Source organism: Hyaena hyaena, unplaced genomic scaffold (genome assembly GCF_003009895.1).
Source record: "Hyaena hyaena isolate Hyena2069 unplaced genomic scaffold, ASM300989v1 scaffold_32, whole genome shotgun sequence".
Taxonomy (NCBI): domain Eukaryota; kingdom Metazoa; phylum Chordata; class Mammalia; order Carnivora; family Hyaenidae; genus Hyaena; species Hyaena hyaena.
In genome coordinates, this window is record NW_024080663.1 from 4,739,439 (window position 1) to 4,762,521 (window position 23,083).

At 40.3% G+C, this 23,083-nt stretch overlaps 1 long non-coding RNA gene across 1 annotated transcript; it reads left to right on the forward strand.

Annotated features, from left to right (window-relative positions):
* Window positions 1-10,470: 10,470 nt before the first annotated feature.
* LOC120229447 lies at window positions 10,471-14,687 on the forward strand. Its single transcript, XR_005527733.1, has 2 exons — window positions 10,471-10,623; window positions 12,498-14,687. It is a non-coding gene; the product is annotated as an uncharacterized LOC120229447 (long non-coding RNA).
* Window positions 14,688-23,083: the final 8,396 nt, after the last annotated feature.

Below are 23,083 nucleotides of genomic sequence, written 5' to 3' on the forward strand. Positions count from 1 at the left end.
GGGTGGGAAAGAGCTACTTTCTCTCTCTCTCTCTCTCTCTCTCTCTCTCTCTCTCACACACACACACACACACATACACACACACGAATGCAGGCACATGTACACCACACATACACATACACAGTCAAATGTGAAAGATGAAGCATGTAACACCAGCACTGTGTGCTATAACCACAAGGGGTTCCTTCCTGGGGGTAAAGCCAGCCCAGGCAACAGAATAGAGATGCAGAGAGAATCTGGGTTTTTTTTTCAATCAGATCATGGATTAATAACATTGAAACTCCCTACCTCTCTGCCTCCAGGTATATGACCTAATCAATTTTCTTATTGTTTAGACCACATGCCATGTACACATGTATTTTCCCCAGGAGAGATACTGAGATTCCATTTTAAGAGATTTCTCACTGCTTTTCTCAGGGCTCCCCGTGTGGGGAAATTACCGTGGGGCTGAACGCCAGCACTGGTGTCCGTGTGCTCCCTGCCTCTGCAGACCATGGCTGCTACGGGCACGAGTGTGGTCCCAGGCAGAAAACCGTACGCTGAGCTTGCATGGCCATGACTCCTCTCCTCTTTCATTCATTATTCAAACCAAACGTTATTGAGCATCTCGTCTTACAAAGCACTGCGCTATATGCCAAGAATACAACAGTGGCCATCTTCAAGGAATGTCGGGTCCAGAAGGCACGACAGGCAAGCAAGCAAGCAAATAATGAAGTAAAATAACTACTAACTCATAAACAGCTTGAAGGCAAGGAACTGGAAGGTGAGAAACAGAATAATAAGGAAAACTACTCTGCAGGACATAATTAGAAAAGACTACTCTAAAGAGGGGACCATTAGCAGCTCTGTTCGTGTCCCCACTCCAGTGGGACTTATCGTAGATCTTTGTGAGCAAAGACAAACATCACTCAAGTGGGGAGAGAGAGAGGGAGGGAAGGAGGAAGACAGAGAGAGAGAGAGACAGAGAGAGATGCAGTGTTTCAGTAATCTATCTGCAGGTTCTCTTTAAGAAAATATAACAGAGAATCAAATTGTCCCTTTCAGAATCTTTTAAGTTAGTTCTGGTCCTGCTGAAGAGACACATCTCTGATGGCAAAAGCAGGGCCAATTTCTTACAAGGCCCCTTGCCAAACACGGGGGCCAGAAAGGGGGAGGTCGGGTGTAAGACAGCAGAGAGGATGGAGGTTGTGTGGTTCATCTAAAGATATGAAAATGCAAATCACGTTTAAAAATACCCTGTGGGCCAAATAAAATATGTCTGTGACCAAACTCCCTAAGGAGACTGTTTCGACTCCTTTTCTAAGAGTTCAGTTCAACACCTGAGAGCATTTTGTACCCTTCAGAAACATTTAACATAATAAAAATTACCCTTTTCGAAAGTGAAAGGCAGACCTAGACCAATGAAACTATTGTGAGAATAAGTCGGAAGACCGAAATCTTTGTCAGAAGTTGTAAAGACAAAATAAAACAATAATGGTAATAACTCCAGTTGCCTTTACTAAGAATAGCACCTTAACAGGGAAGGGTGGGCTAGGACAGCAGAGACAACAGGGCCCGCTATCATAACTGAGACAGAGGGCCCCCAGTGTGGTGGTGATGGTGACGGCTGGGATGGCTTCCATATTTTCTCTCCTGCTACTTGGTGCTGAGACATAGGCTGAGAACACTCTGGCATGCACGGAGAGGGCAGAACTACCTCTCAAGAGCTCCATGCCCATTTTAGATCTTTACTGTGCTATCAATGTCAGCGTTCTTTTTTTTTTTTAGCCATTTTGGTGAAAATTTTTGGAATTTTAAGCACAAGAGAAGAATGACACAGGAGGATGAGATACAAGATAGGAAATATTTGATGGTAGATAGATTTCATACAATGCACCCTTGCAATCGCTACAATAACCTATAAAAGACTAAGAAAGAAATCTATTAATATTACTATTGAGTAGAGAGAGAAAAGGAAAAATAAACATAATAAATCTAAAAGAAGGAAGAAAAAAACAGCAACAAAAACAAGCCAACAAAAGAAAGGAAGATGAGAGAAAAAATACATAGAAGAGGAAGACGAAATAATTTTTGAATGACTGATTTAAATTTAGTATATTGGAAATTACATCATATGTTAAGGGACTAAATGTTCTGAGTGATGAACAAAAGTGACCAGGTTAAACGTTTTCTTTTAAGTATATGCTGTTCATAACAGATATGTAAAATAATGTGACTAATCAGATTAATGAAATAAAGGAGAAAATTGTAAGATTACTTGATACAGAAAAAATATTTGATAAAATTCAACATCCATTCATAATTATTTTTAAAAAGTTTGTAAACAAACTAAGAAGGGAACTTTCTTAATCTTATAAAAGCTCACACTGAACAAATACCAAATATGATACTTGAATATTAAATGTTGAAAAATTTTCCCCTGATATGAGATAGTAGATATGAAAACCTCTTACATTACTTCTATTCAATATTGACTGGAGGCCTAGACAGTACATTATGACAAAAAACAAAAAAAGAAAGAAAAAAAGAAAAAAAAGAAAACAACCTGAAATAAAGGCCACCTGGTGACTCAGTCGGTTAAGCAACTGACTTTGGCTCAGGTCACAATCTCACAGCTAGTGAGTTCGAGCCCCACGTCAGGCTCTGTGCTGACAGCTTGGAGCCTGGAGCCTGCTTCGGATTTTGTCTTCCTCTCTCTCTGCCCCTCTGCTGCTTGCTCTCTCTCTCAAATATAAATAAACATTAAAAAGTTTTTAAAAACAGAAATAAAATATAGTAGGATTGGAAAAAAAATAAAATTCTCATTGTCTTGCAGATGCTATTACGTTTTGTTTTTAAAAATGTATAAGTAAATTATTAGACTTAATAAATGAATGTATCAGGTTTTCTGAATAAAGTTCAATATTTTAAAATCAATTTTATTTATATGTGTTAATCACAGTTTGAAAAGGCATAATATGATATATAATACTATTAAAATATGATAAATACAAGTAAATCTAACAAAAGATCTGTAAAACTATAAAACATAACTTAGAAAATTTTGAGAAAACCTAATCAAATGGAACACTTTACCTAACATTGTGATGATAATTCTCCTCAAATTTATGTAGGGATTCAATGCAAATTCAATACAATTATCAAAAGATATGTTTTGTGGAAACTGACAAGAGAATTTCAACTTTTATGTGGAATGCAATGGACCAAGACTAGCAAAGACATCAGAGAAAAAGAAGAAAAGTTAGGAGCACCTGCTTTCCCAGGTAACAAAACTTATTTTTAAGGCTCCACTATGACAGGGTGGCATTAGTGCAAAAATAGAAAAACGGACTATGGAACAGAATAAAGAGCCCAGAAATATAACCACAAATACAGGGTCACCTAATTCACAACCAGGTTAGCCATCACAATCGCAGTAGGATAAGGCTATGCTGTTTAATAAATGACACTGGGCCAACTAAATATCCACTTTAAAAAAAATCTTAACCCTCACTATATACCATACACAAAAAAATTAATTCTAGATTTATCATAGATGAAAATATGAAAAGGCAAAATAACAAACCTTCCAGAAGGCAAAAGTAAAGAATATCTCCATGACCTTCAGGTAGATAAAAATACTCTTTAGGCAGGATACAAAAGGCATAAACCATAAGAAATGTTAATAGATTTGACTATATTAAAATTAAGAACCCTTTATCAAATACACCATCACAATCATGAATAGGTAAGTAACAAATAAGAGAACATTTCACAACACGTGTAACCAAAAAAGCTTCATATCCATAGTAATTAAAAAGATTCTATTAATCACTTTTTTAAATGAGACAATGCTAAGGAGCTTAACTCCTATGTTTTCTTTAGGAGATCTATTATTTCAGGTATTATATTCAAATCTTTAACAGCCAAACGCGCTAACCGATTGCGCCACAGAGACCATCCGTTTCAAATCTTTAAATAATTTTGAGTTGATTTTTGTACACAGTGTAACATAGTGGTCCAGGCTCATATTTTTGCACGTGAGTGCCCAGTTTTCCCAACACCATTTGTTGAAGAGACTTTTCATTTCCCATTGTATATTCTTGGCCCCTTGGTCATAAATTAATTGATTGTACACATGTGGATTTATTTCTGGGTTCTCTATTCTATTCCATTGATCTAAGTGTCAATTTTTATGTCAGTATCATACTGTTTTGATTACTATAATTTTGTAATATAGTTTGAAATCAGGAAATGGGATGCCTCTAGCTTTGTTCATTCTCAAGATTGCTTTAGCTCTGTGGGATCTTTTTTGGCTCCACAAAGATTTTAGAATTGCTTATTCTATCTCTGTGAAAAATGCCATTGGAATTTTAATAGGGATTGTGTTGAAAATGTGTATTGTTTTGAGTAGTATGGACATTTAAACAATATTAATTATTCCAATTCATGAACACATAGTATCTTTCCATTCATTCATGTCTTCTTCAATTTCGTTCGTCAATGTCTTATAGTTTTCACTATACAGGTCTTTCACTTCCTTGGTTAAATTTATTTCTAGGTATTTTATTCTTTTTGATGCAATTGCAATTGCAATTACTTAATGTCTCTTTTTGGTAGTTTGTTATTAGTGTATGGAAATGTAACTGATTTTTATATACTGATTTGTTTATTCTTACACTTTTTTTTGGTGGAGTCCTTCAGATTTTCTATATTTAATAGTGTGCCATCTGCAAACAGAGTCAACTTTATTTCTTCCTTTCCAATTTGGATACTCTATTTCTTGTCTAATAGCTCTGGTTAGGATTTTCAATTCTATGTTAAATAAAAGTGGCAAGAGTTGACATCTTTGTCTCGTTCCTGATCTTAGAGAAAAGCTTTCAATTTTTCACCACAGAGTATGACGTTAGGTGTGGGCTTGTCATATGTGGCCTTTATTATGTTGAAGTATCCAGTCTGTTGAGAAGTTTTATCAAGATGAGAGTTTTTATCATGAAAGGATATTGAATTGTGTCTGATGTTTTTTCATCTATTGAGATGATTATGTGATTTTTTTATCCCTCATTTTATTAATGTTCATTAGAGTAACTGATTTGTGGATACTGGACCATCCTTCCAACCCTGGAATAAATTCCACTTATCATAACGTATGATGCTTTTAATGTATTGTTGAGTTCGGTTTGCTAATATTTTGTTGAGGATTTTGCATGCATGCTCATGAGGGATATTTCCCTGTTTTGCTGTTGTTTTTCTTGTAGTGCCCTTGTCTGGTTTTGATATTAAGATAACACTGGCCTTGTAAATTGAGTTTTGGAGTGTTCCCTCCTCTCTATTTTTGGAAGAGTTTGAAAAGTATTGTAATTAATTCTTCTTTAAATATTTTGTAAGATTTACCAGGGAAGTCATCTGGTCCTGGACTTTGTTGGGACAGTTTGGATTACTCATTTAATCTCCTTACTACTAATTGGTCTGTTCAGATTTTCTATTTATTCGCAGTTCAGTCTTGGTAGGTTGTATGTTTCTAGGAATCTATCCATTTATTACAGGTTGTCCAAATTGTTGGTCTATAACTGTTCATGGTAGTCTCTTATGATCCTTTTTAGTTCTGTGCTATCAGTTGCAATGTCATCTCTTTCATTTCTGATTTTATTTTAGTTATTTCAACAGTTATTTCTAGAAGTTGCTAGTTAGTTTTTCTATAAAACACATTTTCCCTATAGCTGCCCTGTCTAGGAACCACTTGAGCAGCAGTCTTGGTAATTTATTCAAGAGGACAAGCCTGTTTGCCAGATCATTTCACGTGAAAGTCCATGAACAGGAAATTTAAATGTATCATCACAATGACAGAGAACTTCTGAGAAACACCCTCAGGTACATGCACAGCTATATGGTCAGAGATGTTATGTGGGATTCAGTCAAGCATTACGTGCAAATATGCTTTGAAAAGTGTGGCCCCACTGCATTATGTGTAAGAATTTGTTAATTACAATAATCTGGAAATTTATTGATAGAAATAGAAGAAGAACCATTTCTCAAATAACATTCAATTTATAGTTAGCAAATCAATATGCTATAGCCCAGCATGATTTAGGAACAATTAAATTTACAGTACTTTGCTTAACACAAGTGAAAGGTTCATATTACTCATCCCTGTTTGCCTGAGGCCCCAGGGCAAACACATCTCTGCTAATAACTGGGCAGTGACTCGCAAAAAGAGAATAGAAACAGGAGCCTTCAGGCTGTACTAAAACATAGCTGAGACTGTTCCAAGGACAAGCAATCAAGCCCTAGGTCTACCAACAGCTCCGCACGAAGGTTAGAGAACCACCCTGCCTCCTTAACTTACTTATTTTACATCTCTTGTCTCTAGGTCTATCCTTAATAAATCTGCTGCTCTCTTTTCCCCACAGGCTATTCCAGGGCATCTTTGGTATCCAAAGATTTGGTGACCAAAAGGAATTTAAAGATTCGCAGACATCTAAGTGATCCATCTGAAAACATTTAACTGAAGTAAATCAATTAAAAATGGCATCACCTGCACAAAAACAAATCTACCATCTGCATCATTCATGGCATTTGTTGTGTGCTTGCTGCATTGATTTAAATATAACAGCACTGATATCGATGAAACAGTATCAATTTGCAGGTTACTGTGGAAGTTAAGTACCTGGCTTTTGAATTTATCTATCTTGAGATAAATAACATAATTGTTCAGGGGGTCAGTTTGCCCCACTGTGAAAGACATTATTTTGTTTATCTTCCTATCCCCTCATAGAAAAAACCATTTTTGACCAAAATCTTTAACTTTGGAGGAAAATAACACATTTATCAAAGGGTATTGACCCATCCTTAGCATACACAGCTGTGAATGCTAAAAGAACCAGGCTATGAGAACAGTCTGTGACATCCACATGTGACATCTGTTTCTCCTACTGATTGCCAAGGTCAATTTCCTCATTCTGGCCAACTAGGTAGGTGCCCCCTTTCCTCGCATACAATTCCTGGAGCTAGAAGTTAGAATGAGGAAGACTTTCTCAAAAGCGCAGGAGTGCCTCTCTGATAAATATTTGAGAGTGGTTGCATTTTCCTTCTCTACAAGAAGAAAATCAATACTATATAACCACAGCGTGTTACAAATACATACTGATATCTGGGGCGCCTGGGTAGCTTAGTCGGTTAAGCGTCCGATTTTCGCTTAGGTCATGATCTCACGGTTCGTGGCTTCGAGCCCCGTGTCGGGCTCTGTGTTGACTGCCAGCTCAGAGCCTGGAGCCTGTTTCAGTCTGTGACTCCCTCTCTCTCTGACCCTCCCGTGCTCACGCTGTCTCTCTCAATCTCTCTCCTGGAAATAAATAAAGCATTAAAAAAAAAAAACAAATATATACTGATATCTCACACTAAAACAAACTAAAATAAAGTATAAAGGGGTCAAAGAGCTTTCTTCCATCTTTGCTAAAAAAATAAATTTAGAATCACTCCCTTAACTCCATTCAACACTCATCCCTTCCATTGTCCAACTTATTCTCCATCTCCTCTCAAAATGGAAAAATTCGTCAAAAAATATTAATTACAAAGGTCTCATTCCGAAGCATCCTTCTTGTTCTCAGGGGCTGATTTTCCAGGCTGATTTGACCCAGTGTCTAGGACACACCAAGGCAGGGACTCAACAAACACTATTTGATAAGTTAGCCGACTCCCCATGCTTCCACGAGAACCGGTGACGAGGCAGGGCAGGGCCGGCTAAATGAGAGAAGGGAAGAAAGAGTATTTGCTAACTGGAGATCCAAACAACGACACTAGCAAAAATCCCAGCACTATACAGTAATAAAAGCTATTTCTAGATCTGAGAGAAGAGTCAACTGGCCAACTCAAGAGTGTTCAGTACCACAACAACAGCAACCACTACTTACCGAACATTTAACTCTGTGCCATTTATACATACTATGTCACTTAGTACCTTGGCAGGTACAAGCACTATTCTTATTCTTATTTTGCCGATAAGAAGACTGTATTAGTTATCTATTACTGAATAACAAACTATTCCCAAAACACAGCAACTTAAAACAGCAAATGTATTATTTCATACAGTTTATGAGGGTCAGAAATCTAGTTGGAAGCTGGCTGTCACAAAATTGATTCACAAAGAGTAAGGCTGTACTAGAGAAATCAAGATTTACACCCAGAGATGGTTATTCTATTTGGAGCCCTAAGTGCTTCAGAACCACTAAGCTATTACGGAGCCAAAATGGAGGACAACATGCAGACTCAGCAGATCCCCCTTCTTATTTGAAAGCCCACCACATATTGCCTTCAATCTGGGAGTTTCTGCTCCATTTGACTCCAGCGTGGCTGAAGTCTTATCAGCACACAGCGTACTTTAGTGCAGGACTCTCAGTCTGTTCGCTTCTTCTTCCTTCCCCCAGTGCTGAGATATTAGGAGTTCTGTCCAAAACCAAGTCTTTGTCCAAACACAAAGATTTGGGATGGAGCATAGGACGCAACTCAGAGGTTGTACTAACTTGGCAGGTTTAAATTGTAAAACAGAATGTGGTTTTCTTAAGGTCTCTTGCAGTTCCCCTCCTTGAAAATAAATTCACATGCTCACTTCAGCTAAACATAAAGGGAAGAAATAAGTTTTCAGTGACTTTCTAAAAGATTGCTAGCCGTATTTCTTTAACAGACCTTCATTTCCTGGATTAGACACTAAGGAACTTATGTTATCATTCTATTTTATTTATTCTATGCATTTGTGGATTACAGAGTAGATCATGTTAAGTATAATGTTTTGAAAGGACCCTTCAGAGAAAGAACTAAATGAATTTTCCCATCTATTCTTAATATTCCCCCTACTGAACGCAGACAGCAACAGGAAAATTCAAAGCTATTATTTTTAATGTCAAATGCCTTACTAGCCCAATAAAAAGGGGAAAGATATTAAACTTTTTATACAACAAGAACCAGATAGCACATATCTTCAAGAAACACATCTTAATCAAATTGAACATAGGAAATTAAAAAGAGGGTGGATGACTGAAGGTATCCATCCTCATTTAATTAAAAAAAAAAAAAAAAAAAAAGAACCCTGGCAATTCTTATGAACAAGAGAGCATGTATTTTTTGCCTTTGTTCCTTTCAGAGGAATAGTGTGGATTAATTTGGGTTCAGAAGGTTCTGAAAAACCTGAGAAATTGCTGTACACATTGTCCTCAGATGAAAAAGAAATATCCCCTGTTTTAGACAAGCCCATGTATGTCAGGAAGCGACACGAGTGAGTGGGAGGCATGGACTTCAGACTCACCCCTATAGCCTAGACCAAGGGGATTGAAATGCCTTTCTGCTGACCTCACAGAGTGGCTATAAACTTCAGATGAGATACCTCATTTAAAGCCTGCTGACAAACAAAGGCCCTATGCAAGTACAAGATGGAAAGAGCAGTGGTGTGCTTGCTAAGGTTATCTATGTAAAATACTCAAAAACTGGGCTAAAACTAATGAAGCCAACTAGCATACCATGAGAAAAATCATAATAGCAATGCATGGAGTACTCACTATCAATAAGGCACAGTGTGTTAGTGTATTTATTCCTCACAACAAACCCGAACACTAAGTTCAGTTCCACTATACAGATGAGACAACAGGGTCCAAAATGTTAAGCAGCCTCCTCAAGATCCTACAGCTTGAGATCATGCAGCAGGGACAGGGGCTGAGTTCGAATGCAGACGCATCTGATTCCCAGCTGTGGTGTTAGTCTACAGGCACTTTGTTCTCGGGAGCTGAGAATCACCCCTCTCATATTCAGAACATGGAGGCCAAAGAAGCCTCACTGTGTGAATGCATCCGCAGACACATGCCACACCCTCACATACATGTGGAGACTTTACATTACGTTCTGAGACTCAGAAACACTCCTCAACATGAACTGTGGTTTGATTACATTCTTATAAAGCTGAGCCAGGTTTGAAAATATATAGACACATACATCCAGTTTTCTCTTCACACCAGAGCATCAGCAGAGAAGAATTCAAATAAAAATGCTACTGGTTTGACATATGTCTTCTCTTGTTTGGGCTGCTATAACAAAAATGTCATAAACTGGGGGCTTACAAACAACTGACATTTTTTTAAAAATTTTTTTAAAGTTTATTTTTGAGAGACAAAGACAGAATGTGAGCAGGAGATGGGCAGAGACAGGGAGAGACATAGAATCTGAAGCAGGCTCCAGGCTCTGAGCTGTCAGCACAGAGCCCGACACGGGGCTCGAACTCACAATCTGTAAGATCACAACCTGAGCTCAAGCTGGATGCTTAACGGACTAAGCCATCCAGGCACCTGGAGAGATTTATATCTCACATGTCTGGATGCCAGGAAGTCCAGGCACCAGCAGATTCAATATCTGGCCACTTCCTGGTTCATAGATGGCCATTCTCATTGTGACCTCACATGGCTTAAGGGTGAGGGAGTTCTGTGACCTCTCTTATAGGGATGAGTCTTGCCTAGAGATCAGCTTCAGCCTGGTCCCAAGGGGAGTTCTGGCCCACCATTGCACTGCAGTGTTGGGGGCCCTCTGGGGCAAGGGGATGACCAATCGCCCTGGTTTGCCTTGGATCGAGGAGTTTCCAGACACATGGGACGTTCAGCATTAAAAGTAAGACAGTCCTGGGCAAAGCAGGATTTTAGTCACTTATGAGACACTCGGTATTGGCCCCAACCTGGAGATGAGGGAGAGACTTCCGGGTGAGGCAGACACATCCCTTCTCCTGAGAAGGGAACACTGTAAGTGTCAGAGGCCTAATGAAAAGTGGGGGATGGGCTCGCCAGCCTCAAGGGGAATCTCTAGAAGACACAGGAGCACTTGCCTAGACCCCCAACTGGTATGGTCCCTTTCAATTCCACATCCTGGCTCTTATATGAGCATATGTGTCCACTATGTTTACAGATCAAAAGCCACAGCCGAGTTCCTCGTTAAAATGAAAAGGTTAAATTATCAACAATAATTCATCCCTTCATTTTTTTTTCCTCTTTCCCTTTTGTATAAGACAAAAAGAAGACAGACTATAAAGCGTGAAAGTTAAATCGGATGTTTTGCAATATTTCTGAGGTAACCTAAACTCTCTAGACAAAATCTCAAACAGCATTTGTCGGCCCAACAAGCTAGTGGGAGATGCAGGCTGTGGAGTCGGTGGAAATGCACTCCTCCTCTGTGCTTAGTCTCTCCAGGTCAGTTTCTTCATCTGAAAATGGGGCACAAATCCTAGCCTCACAGGAGAGTTCAGAGGACTCAACACAAAGTAAAATACATGTGCCGCAAGCAGTGGCTTTTACTAATAAATGCTGAACAGAATGTGAAAGCTTGATTTCTAAATCGGTGTTGTGAAGTGTGATGAGAGAGACTTTCACTAATTAAAATCTAGGTGGTGGCCAACACAGAGTTCTCCATCTGCAGAAAATGTAGAGCTTCCCATTCATCCTGGAGGGCTCTTGAATGGCCACCCAAAAAAGATTTATATCTTGGACTTTTATCAAGTGATTCTAAAATATTAACTAGAGTAATTACTTTAGAGAAAGCCAAAGGCCATTACAAAACTTTTAAACCCAAAGTGAATGCCGACTCATGGGACTTTATTACCAGAGTGCGTTTGCATGTGTGGTGGGGGTGTGTTTAAGTGGGACTACGGTATCAAGTTTGATTGGGGAGCAGGAATGAGGGAGCTAATGTGATTCCAGCTGCATTTCAACCAGGCTCTTTGCACTGTGAGCATGTTCAGTAACTGCACTTACACATAAATGGGTTTAGCCTTGTAATTCAAATAATTGCTTTAGTATTTTCAGTACCAACCATGTATGAAAGCTCTATATAAAAGCTGTAGAAAATTCCCAGGGGAAGGAAAGTATCTATAGATCGGCCTATGAAACTGTATACCATCTCCACTTTCCTTCCCCTTATAAGGGAAAATAACAGATAGGCTAAATAATACCCATTTCATGGTTTGTCAGAATAAAATGAGATCATTATGTCAAAACCTCTGGTAAACCATAGAGGCGCTTATCAAAGAAGGTTTGACTATCCTAAGTATTATGAAATTCAGAGGACGGTTACACACACACACACACACACACACACACATTACAGCCAAATGTGCAAACCACAGAGTAGGAGGGGAGGCTGGTTCTTCTCAGCTTTTTGACAGGCAGGCAAATTTCCTCCCCCAAAATAAACTAGTTTGAGATGGAACTGCAAAGATTTGGCAAATGTAAATACCCACTGGTTAACTAGAAGTGAATTATAAACAATACCTACTCAGGGTTACAAGCATTAATGGGGTTAAGTAGAATTTCACACTTGAGGAATTTCATATGCTCAATCTTGACCCAGCTTCAGAAAATATGTGGCTTTACTGTAAAATGCCCTAGAGATTCAAGAGGCATGCTGTTAGTTTGTGGGCAAGAAGCAGCAGAATTTAAATCAGGATGGAAAATTAAACACATGGCACTCTCCCCTGGCCTTCTGTTTCTCTCTAGGTGGGAAAGAATCTTACATGACTTCTCCTTCCCCCTAACCCTCATTTCTAGCAAGTCTCCAGCCTGGTTCAACCTCAGAGGTTTTTTTCTGGCCACTCCTTCCTCTCTGTCCCACCCACTGCCTCAGTGGCTCAACACCTGGACATTCTGCTGCACCCCTTCTTTCCAGACTTAAGTCCTGGAGAATTCCCCAGCCACAGTCTTTCCCAAAGGAACTCATCTTTCTGTCTGCCACCAGATCGATTCTCCTAAAAGAGGGATTCCAGAGGCCCACCAAAGTCTCCAAGAAAATCAGAAGTTCAATGGTAAAATCAGTTTGGGAAATGCCACTCATATCTCTTTCTTGGAGCATCACTTTTGCAAATTAAAGGCTCTGATAAGTCTTGGAGTAAAGGTACTAGTTTCACTTTATTTAACCCAGATTCTTTCAACTGAGTAATATAACCAAAACCCCTATGAGATAAGCGCTATTATGAGGTTTCTAGTTTACAGATGATGGGACCAAGACCATACAAGGTTAGATAACTCACAAAGGTCACCCAGTACTGAATGCCAGAGCTGAAGTTCAGACCAGACTGACTCCAAAGCGAAATGCTTCTGGTATCCTACAGCACTACAAATTGGGAAACAATCTCTTGAAGTTTCTGCTATCCCAGGCTTCTAATCAAAGATTTCCACCAAGTCTCCCTACATACAATTTATATGCTTAACTTAGAGAGCCTTGCTACTCAAAGGGCCCCCTTGCTACCGGGGCCAGCAGCAGTGGTCTCCTCTGGCAGCTCGTCAGATGCAGAGTTGCAGCACCCTGACCCCAACTACCACCAGCTCTACTGAGTCAGATTCCACACCTAACGCAGAATCCCATTTGCAGAGCACCACCCTGAAGAGGTGCAAGTCTTCAGAGCATAAGGTAATCTGAACTTACTATTCTTCCACAAACTATGTTTCCTGGACTCACCAATCAGCTGGATGGTACAACTGGGTGGTATCAGTCAGCAAATGGTATCTCTCTGACTTAGCCCCCACCACTCTTACTTACTCCTCAAAGTCCTCCCAGATAGTTCTGGGACTTCCCTGCGGGTGTCTCACATGTGCCCTAAAGTCTACTAGCCACTATTTTCCTCCCTTCTCATTCTGTCACCATCTTTATTCTTTGCCGACACCAAGCTGGCAACCATGCCACCAGGGGCTGCCAGCAACAGTGTCCGTCCTGATGCATCTGACGTTGGGCCAGGCTGACCGATGCAGTGGTGCAGGGCATGGAGGGGCTGCCCCACCGAGGCCAGTACTAGCCCCTCAGCTTCTTGTGGACACAGACCATGAACTGTTCTTCCACACGGCACAGCACAGAGCAGAGCCTTCACGCTCAAGGCAGAGGAAGAGGCAGGGCAGAGTGGGACATCCAATGACTGGGACTGAAGGATCCATGGTACAAGATGATTCCTTACGGGGATACCTCAAAAATGCGCATTTCTAAATGCCTTGATTGACAAGAGTATCCTGCACCCGACTCTGCAGAGAAAGGCGTGGCTGTAGTCTGATGTGGGACACAGGCATACGCTCCTTTTGGAAGCAAGATGTGTCCCTGTGGGGAGGACACAGAGAAAGAGAAGGAAAGAAATCTCATGGCCCAACTCAAGACAAGGGCTCAAAGAGGCATGTATGACTCCTGGAAGATTTAGAACTGAAATGACCCAAATTAAGGAGCTAAGTAACAGACGCCTCCAGGCTGAAGAAGGGGACCTAGAGGGGAAAGGCTGGCACAGGAGAAAGACAGTGACAGAGGAGCCGATGCCAAGGAAGCTGGCCAGCGATGGCATGAAATTCCAGAAGATGGGCCGTGATGGCATCTGTCCCCCTTGCTGTCAGAGCAAGGAAGGTGGCCAGGACAGAGAGGGAACTCCAAGGCACCCCACTCCTTACTTCCACAAAGAGGAAGGCGGGTAAGACACAAGACGATGAAAGAGATGTCCGCTGTGTTCGTTCGAGTCCAAAAACAGGACACAGGACAAAGGCTAGAGTTGTCCTGGGCAGCCGCTCGGCCTCACCCACCCACCCACCTGAGCGATCACAGGGCCCAGCTGGGGTTTGTATACCGTCACCCGCTTTTTATCCACCTCCACCACTGCCCTCCTTATCCAGGTACCTCTCACCCTCTGCAATTAAAGAGCCTCCTGTCTGGTCCCCTAATTTTCTCCTGCCTGTCCCCTAATTTATTCTTCACACGGCAGCAGGTCCAACCCTGAAGAGCAGCATGCTGGTGCCTTCACTGTCGTGTGTGACTCCCCAGTGCCCCTGAGATCCTCTAGGCCTGCACAACACCTGAGCAGAGGGCTGCAGGACGTGGCACCTCCGACCACCTGGTCCGCTCGCCATCTCCATGCCATGGCCACTCTTTGGACACGGCTGAGCTTCCCCTGACCTCAGAGGCCACATACGCCATCCTTTATCCTGGACTGCTCTTCCTTGCACACAACCTGTCAGGTCACCCACCCCAGCCTCTCACCTAGGTTCCCTTAAGACCCGGTTTAAATGTCACTTCCTTAGTGACATCATAAATCTCTTAGGACTCCCCAAGACCAAAGAAAAGCCCCTTGCTCTGCCCTCTTACATCCCCCCCAGTGCCCCAAACATTCCTGATAACATGTATCACCAGTGCATAGGGCATATGTTTGGCATTGACTAGGTACTTAACAAATGTCTGTGGAAAAAAGGAATGAAAGGAGGGGAGGGACAGTGGAAGGGAAGAAGAAGGGGCTATTTTCCAGGCATTTGAGACAACCAGGAATTCATTGTTTTTCCTCATTGAACTCCTTAAAGCAGTACTGTCAAACAATTTAAACGGTTAACTAACTTTCATTTGGCATCATCTGTCCTTGGAAAATGGTAAAAGCTGGCAAGACTTTACCGAAGTCAAGATCAGCCAGTATCTGCAGTTCTACAAGTTAAAATATTGTTCATCTAATTCTTGACTGACGCCTAAGTTTTAATTAGGGAGAAAAGCAGTGCTGGGTAGTGATGGCCAAAACTGAAGTCTTAACACCAATTTATCCAAACAAGACTATATGGATCACATCTCCATCTGTTTCCATAAATCACTAAAAATTTAATATTTAGAGAACATGTTACAAGTGTGTGTATATACACACACAAGAATATTTGCCAAGTTAAAACACTATTACTAGGTCCATTTAAAACATTTTCCTTTTTTCTTTCCAATGTAAATTCAGTCGTCCAGTGGAAAAAAATTTTAAGCAGTAAAGAGACACCTCATCTTTGTCTGACTTACATTTCAACTCAGCTCAGCTACACTTCCAGAGACCTTGTCTCAGCAACTTGACGGATGGCACGGGGGATGGGAAGAAGGACACAGAACAACAAAAAACTCCCAGACCTCATTTTACCCTCCTTCCCCAGTCCCCCTAAGAGCTGCAATTAGAGGCTTAATCCATGACCAATACTGATTTCCACCTTATCTTCCCTCTCTGCCCTGTGGTGAGGTGTAAATGAGCAGAGAAATATCAAAAAGCAACATCAGCAGTAGAGAGGAGGTTGGTTAAAGGCTGAGATATTCCATTCACCAGAAACAGAAATCTCGTTGAGCCAGTTGTTCAAAATTTGCCAAACTGACATGTACCCTTCTTTCACTGAGGATACATCTTGCTGACTGCTCTCTTTCTGGATTTCTTGCCCAAGTTCAATATCATAAATGTATCTTAAAGTCTTTGAGGAGCATTTACTGGTTAATTAAAGACAAGTAGGGAGCCTGCGTGGCTCAGTCGGTTAAGTGTTCGAATTTAGCTCAGGTCATGATCTCGAGGTTTGTAGGTTGGAGACCTGCGTTGGGCTGTGCTGACAGCTCAGAGCCTGGAGCCTGCTTCAGATTCTGTGTCTCCCTCTCTCTCTTCCCCTCCCCTGCTCTCTCTCTCTCTCTCTCAAAAATAAATAGAAAGATTGTTAATTAAAAAAGACAGGTAAAGCCACTCTTCTGCTATGGTTTAAACATGTTAACCCATGGATATTCACTGCTAAAGTTCTGATGTGCTCACTATTAGAAAACATGTTATTTGGTTTGTCTCCCTTTCCCTGTCTAGGGTTCTACTAGTCTCAAACTTACAATAGGATCTTGAGCAGGCTAATTGTCAGTTCTTCAATTTCTTCATCTGTAAAATGGGGTAATTCAGTATGACCACACTATTTCAAATGGAACCGTGCCATATTTTCCCAAACATACAGTTTTAATATGGTTCAGAACACAGTCTTGTGATAAAATTAACAAAAATTGGCAAGTACTGGCCCTTTCAGGACTAACTTTAATGAAGAGCTAAGCATAATTGTCAATAGTCATTGTACAGCAATTATTCAATTATTAACAGGTGGTTCACACCTGAAAGAAAATCTTATGTTAAGTAAGTTAAACATTCCCTTAGACTTCGGTATAGGTGATCACTTTGCTCTTCTAACAAATAATGTTCTACCAAGTGGGCTACCAACGTTAACCTAATCTAAGTGCACACATCTATATGATTTTCTTGCACACCTTTCCATTCTTACCCATTCTGCACCAGGAATGCCCAGTATTCATGATCTGTAGGGTTGACAGTGGGAATGAAGACACAGGGGTGATACCATCTGCTGCCAGTGGTTTCACTTTGCTCCCATCTCCTGACACAATGTGACCTCCCCACCACCTTCTTCACAGGCAAAGTATTTACCTCATTATACAGAAACTCTCTTAAGGACGATTTTTCACCACTAAATTAATAAAACAGGGACTCCGTTTGAATCAGAAGACAGAAGCTCTTCTACCTGGTCACAGATTAGTGCTGAAAATCTTATTCCTAAATCCATGTATTCATACACACAGAGGAGCACACTGCTTCCCGTCTTTGTGGTGCCTATGTGTGACCGGCAAAATCACCTGGCAGCAAAGCTGGCCATCTTTTCTTCGGAGATAAATTGGGTTTCCACTTCTCCGGAAGTTCCTAATATTCCGAAGTTTATAAGTAGAGGAGTATCTGAACCCAGAGTCCTATTTTATCAAATTTCCTTGCTCCCAATATTTTGGCAGGTGGAATTTTCCATTATTTCCACATGTGTGTTCTGACAAGTGGTCTTTCCTAAGGGCCCCTCAATCTCTATTGCATTTGATGCTTTGCCTCTGCTGTTTCTACATCCTCTGCCTTTAGACTGATCATTACCTTCAGGCCCACAAAGTGCTAGAAAACAGCATCTGTAGAACCAAAGAGGAACATGTCCTGAGGACTGGCTTATAAATTTAAAAGCAAGATGGACTGACTCTGTGTTCCAAGGGGCTTCTTCCTGGGTTTTTTGTTGTTGTTTTTGTTCTGTTTTCCAGAGAACTTTGGATGAGGTTGTAACAGATGAGTAACCCAGAGATAGTCTGCATTCGTTTTAGAATTAAATTGAGAATTTTGCTAAGAAATAACATCTGTCCCTTAGATATAATGATACTTCCAACAACACTCATTATCTGTGACTGCTTACTATTTGCCAGGCACTGAGCCGAGTGCTTTCCCGACACATATTTAATCCTCAAACCCACCATATAAGATAGATATTATTATTTCCATTTTCAGGTAAAGAAACTGACACTTAGGAAATGAAGTAACTTGCCACGGTGACAGGTGTGATAGAACTAGATCTGTCTAACTCCATCGCATATGCCCCTAATGGACATACCATACTGTCTCCCTGCGGTTGGTTTGGGAAGGTTTTTGTTCATCATTAAGCATGTATTCACCCTCTACTGTGTGCTAGTGCATTAGTCTATCCACAGGTCTTGCTGTCCTTTTCCTCTCTAGTCCCTTATCCGTCCGGCCATCAGAATAGTGTCTCCCAAGGAGTAATTCTGAAACCATTCACATCAGAATCACCTGGACTCCTGTTAGGAATGCAGCTTCCAGACTCACCCTACAGATACAGGATCAGAACCACCTGCACTCTAAATAAACACTCCAGTTGATTCTCCTGCATGCTAAGAGTTGAGAATCAATTCTATCGGGATATAATCTATTCATAATCTTCAAATGGTTTTCCCAAAATGATACAATGCTCATGGCATGCTGAGTCGTGGCCTCACAAAGAGGTTCACATCCCAGTCTCTGAAACCTGTGACTATGTACTTCATAGGCACACAAGGCAAACTTCACAAAGCAAAAGAGACTTTATAGATATGATTAGGTTAAGGATCTTGAGACGGGGAGATTATTATCCTGAATTCCCCAGTTGGGCCTAAGGTGATCACAAGGGTATTAGAAGAGGGAGGCAGGAAGGTCAGAGTCAGAGAAGGTAACGTGACAATGGAACCAGGCATTGGAATGATGGGTGGAGGGTGGCCCACCAGCCTAGGAATGCAGGCAGCCTCTAGAAGCTGGAAAAGGCAAGGAGACAGATTCTTCCCTTGAGCCTCCAGAAGGAATGAGATAGTCTGCCAACCCAATCTAGATTTCTTACCCCCAGGATGTAAGAGAATATATTTATTGCTGTAAGGCACTAAATTTGTGGAGATTTGTTAGAGCAACAATATGTGGCAATCCATTGTTCAAAGCCCTCCCCGGGTCCACAGTGGGCCAACTCCTTCTCACCTCACCTCTCTTACCTCTCATCTCTCCAACTTGAACTTGGTGTTTCAGTCATGCTAAACCACATCCAATTCCAAAAATGTCAAGCTCCTTAATACTGTACTTGGACATTTGCTCCCCCAGACCTTGTCAGCTTGAGGAATACCAGTTTATCCTGGAAAGAAATCCAGATGTCACTCCTTAATACCTAGAGATAGAACCAATATTCTCCTCTGTAATGGAACTTGGATATATATATATATATATATATATATATATATACACTGTTGTACTCATCACATTCTGCTATAAACAAGTGAAGCCCACAGCTACAACCCATTCATCTTTATACTCCCAGGCCCATTCACAGTGCCTGGTCCAGGGTAAATGCCCAATAAAAGTTAGTTGAATTGAACTAAACCCTGAGTAGTTGGCTGGAAATCTACAGATGTATTCCCAAATGCCACCTTTAAAGAAAGCATTTAAGAAAGTCCTATTTTATAACTTCCCTCAGATCCTATATCACTGCTGTTTTCCCATGTATCCTCAGTGACAACAAATTCCCATTCTTTTGAAAGGTTTGGATTTGGGAGGTAAAAAACAAACGAATACTATACAAAGAAATCTACTAACCAAGGAGGATGATCCAGCCATAAAGTATGATTTTAGATCAAAATGAGTCAAAGCTATCATGTGTAATGACTCGTAAACCAGCTCTGATGGCATTGACAGTATACAAGTTCTGGTATTTTAGTCTTTTAAAGCCTATAAAGTATTTATGATTATATTATCAAAGTGTACGATTCGCCCCAAATGCTGAAAACATGACCCTCCTACAAAATAGAAGGAATGCATGTGAAAGGATTTATTGAGGTCATGAGTTAGTGAGGAAAACAGTAAGTTGGTACACTGACTTAAAGAGCACAGGAAATTTAATAAAAGGCTGTTAAAATAAGTTTGTTAAATCAGACACAGAACTGGTTAATGCCCTATAAGACACTAAACCAAAACCTTTATGGTTACCTTATCTGCTTAAGAAAAATGATTTCCAGCAAACCATCGACATACAAATCTACAAGTCAATGTATAACTTCACAAAGTTCGAGCCCTTAATTACTGATAGACAACAAAGTCAATGAATAGTACCCTCTCCCAGAAAAGGAAATAAACTGAGAGAGGACATGTGGTTGTCCTCATAGTCTAACATACAGGTTATTGATAATTTTTTAAATAGTATTTTTAAAAATAGATTACAAAGATGGCATCTGACTAGTACCACAAAAGTTCAGAGGACATAAAACACACTGGGAAAATGTGGAGAGTCACATAGAACTGGGCCCTGAGGAAGAAAAGGACAAGCAGACATCAATAGGCTTTACGTATCATTTTATAATACATTAAGACCAAATTTTTCTCCAAAGAAATGACCCTAATATTTTTAATAAGAAAGCACTTTAAAGAGATTTAGAATTTCACTTTACTTTTCCAGAAGTATGACTATTCTGAAAAATTAAGATACAGCTGTGGCTCCTGTTCCCAAACCATGAATCCAGAATTCTTTTCTGCCTGCAGGCCAGTTCACCTGTGTCGCCGCCACCAGCGCCAGCCCCCCGCAACCCCCCACCCTTTTCTTCCCCTACTGCCCCTGCACTTCAACCACACCAAACAACTTTTCACTGGCCACATATGACACGGCCTCTCTTTGCCTCTTTATCGTAGTGCAAATATTTGTGTGTGTGTGCATGCATGCACACACGTGCGCTCTATGAGAAACTCTAGAAGAGATGCTATTTGAACGTTAGAGGAGTACCTGGGGAACTACAATACTCAAAGGAAGCTCCAGGGAGATGAAGATGAACAGAAGAAAGAAAAGAATGATTGAAAGCTTGAGGCAAAATACTGGAGAGAAATCATTCAAATAGATACATGGGATGTGAATAATTGTAGGGCTGTAATCAACATCGAGGACCACAGGGTAGGAGAAAGGTGCTGCTCAGCATTCAACTTGTACGCTGGCCTCCCAACTCCACATGCTCTTTGTTCTATGTGGTCTAACTTTTAAAACTGTGATTAAGATTAACAGAGCCTTCTGTTTGGTTGCCTCTCAGTAACCACCAAGTCACAGAGCCTTTTGACAGTATTTGCTTATGGTTTCTGAAAGCTATATGCGTGTGGACAGCTATTCATTGTCCTCTTAAGGATTCATTCAAGTTAGATTCATTAAGTGTGAACTCTGAGAAAATATTAACTGTGTATATAATTAACTATGTAAATAAAGTGCATTAATATTTATGGCGGACTATTAAGATCTGCTAGAATGGCAGAAACTATACTTCATTTGGTTAGGAATATTACAGTATTCTGCATTCATATCTGCTATCCCTCCAGCTTGTTATAATATAGAGAAGTCTGAAGATAAGGAGATTTCTCATTCACTTTTGTATTCCCACGGTGGACCACAATGTCTGAGAAGAACATGATAGGAACGTACGGTAATTGACAATTTAAGGAAAATTAAATAAATGGGCTGAGAGATGAACAGAAAATAGTGTTCTTTGATTTTCAAACTTTGTTTTTGAAAAGTGGAGCTGCTTTAAAAATGTATACAAAATTCCAATACATAGAAGAGATGAAAGTGGATGGCTCTGAGAGAATTAGAACAATGGCCTTGGCATAGCTCTCTTCCCATTCTCCCCACCTCCCACCAACATAGCTCAGGGAAAAAGTGGCATCCGAAATATCATCCTGACAGACCAAGGTAGAAAGCGACATTAAAAAAAAAAAAAAAAAAGCTCTGGTACAGGAGCACCTGAGTAGTTCAGTTGGTTAGGCATCCAATTTCGGCTCAGGTCATGATCTCACAGTTTGTAAGTTTGAGCCCCGCGTCAGGCTCTTTGCTAACAACTCAGAGCCTGGAGCCTGTTTCGGATTCTGTGTGTGTGTCTCTCTCTCTGCCCCTCTCCACTCACACTCTGTCTCTCTTGCTCTCAAAAATGAATAAACTTAAAAAAACAATCAGCTCCAGTGCCTTTTCATACTTTTTCCCCTACCTCCATAACAAGCTTTAGTGGAGTAAAACAAGACCGTATATCATCTCAAATTTTGTTTGCCAGGTCTGTGATGTCTCATGAAAATGTGCAGAAATTGTCAATCACTTTGGAAGTGAAAAGTTCAACCAGATAACATATTGCCAGGTTCTTTTTCTTTTTTCTTTTTAATTCACTGGAATGCTCTAAAAAGCATTCTTCTATTTCACAGGCATCTGTGACGAGCAAAAGTACTGAGCTCTGTCAAGTTCACATGAAACGGAAATTCACAGAAGTCAACACTTCCAATCAATGCAAATGATCTTGATGGAGAAATTGACAAGATTTACTGAAGGATGTATCCAGGCGCCTTCTCTTGTCAGGCCACAGAATCCTCAGAGCTCTGCTATCTGTCATTAAACTAACTGGGGGACCCAGGAATTGGTGCTGGGGGCAAGGGCAGGAACAGGAAAAAAAAAAAAAGTTTAAGACAGGATAAAAGAGCAATTTTAAAATCATTACTTTTTAATGATCACCCCAAATCATGGATGTGATCATCAAAAAGACAAAAGAATAGCAGGATAAATTGTTGAAATAAATCTCTTTATAGTAGATAGTAAAAATTTCATTGCAATTCAAAAGATAAATCGCAATTAAGTAGTTTCTGTTAAATGTTTATTGTTCACCTTTTATGTGGGTGGCCTTTTAAGTGATTTTCTTTTTAACGGAAAAGAGAAAGTTTGTTCTCGCCAGCATTTGAACCAAACACGATGCAAATGCATGTAACCATCAATTTTAAAATAATAATCGTCTTGATTTTCTAAGCCGATAAACCAACTACTATACACCACTTCCTTTTCAGGCTGTTGTTTGCTTGGCTTATCACAGTTAACTATTGCACTGTGACTCTGCATGAAGACGGTAATGTAATTAAATCCTATTAACACATCAGGAATAAAGCCCTTTAATGGGCACA